The following is a 1,292-nucleotide window of genomic DNA, read 5'->3' as shown; positions in this document are numbered from 1 at the left end:
TCCTTCTCCTCTCAGATCCATGAGTCTTCCTACAAAATCTAAAAATATTTATCTCCTTTTCCAATCTGTCCAGTGGTTTTTGGAGTCTCAAGATCCAAACTCCCTGACAGGTACAGTATCAGAGCCAAGGAAAGTCTCTTCTTTGACTTTGATTATATCCTTGACTTTTCTGCTCTGATTCCCTCAGATCAGAACGGGTCCCAGGCCAAAGTGTTGGTATCAGATCATGGGGTCTAAGTTCAGCACTGATTTTGCTGGATCCATCCCTTCCCCAGTGAACCTTGGCACTGGAAAGTTTTGATCTGGTTCCATTGGATCCAAGGGTGGCTGAAATCTAACTTCATCAGGTGTTTTGGCTCGGAGAGGGTGGATCAAAGTTTGTCTGAGTCTGTCAGCTTTTGAAATGGTCAAAAGGGATTTTTCACAATCCAGAGAACTAACTTTTCATTTTTCAGATAGTACCCCTTTTCTCTCATTGGTTCCAAGCTCTGAGTTGATCAGATCTACTTGACAGGGACAGCCATTTCCAACAAGTATCCAATTAGTTCTGAAAGATGAACTTCTTCTCTCTTCCGACATCTCCTGTGAACAACCCACAGAGGAGGTACATAGGAAGAGAATGTGCAATAGAGGCACATATAGTCTTCCCTATGGAATCTCTCAGGGAGGATACCAATTTTGATGAAGAAGGGTCCCCAGATTGCCACCAGATGACATCTCCTTTAGAGACATTTTAGTAATTCTTAAACAAAAAGGTGGCTGGTCTTCTGAAAATCTATCTCCTGAAGAATTGCTATTTTTGGAGGCCTTTGGTTCTGGCCTATCTACATCTTAGGTTAACCCCCCCCCCCCCCGCCAGTAGATGAATTAATTGACCTAGTTTCCTGACAGGCTTGGAGAGAACTGTATACCATCAAACCCATTCCAAACAGACCCCAACATTTTTAGCCTCTCCAAAATACAGACCCCACTGGAGCAAAGGAGTCCCAGTTGATGCTAGGGTGGTGGTGGCTGCCACCAAGAAAGAGCTAGCAGAACAGAGTTCTGCTGTCCATCAACCAAATAGGGAGTCAAGAGCATTGTACAGGTTTGAAAAGTGAGGCTTAACCTCTGCAACCCTTGCTGTGAGGTCACTAAACTACCTGGAACACTTTACTAGACTTAAGAGAGATTTGACAAGAGCTAACAAATAGTCTCTCAGAGTCTATGTCTGCAGAGGATTTCAAAAGAATGTCCTCCCGACAGGCCACTCTTTTATCCATATCAAATGCTTTGATGAGTTTGATCTCTCA

Source organism: Protopterus annectens, chromosome 7.part0 (genome assembly GCF_019279795.1).
Source record: "Protopterus annectens isolate FY-2018-M chromosome 7.part0, PAN1.0, whole genome shotgun sequence".
NCBI lineage: Eukaryota > Metazoa > Chordata > Ceratodontiformes > Protopteridae > Protopterus > Protopterus annectens.
Note: the sequence above shows the minus strand (reverse complement) of the source record.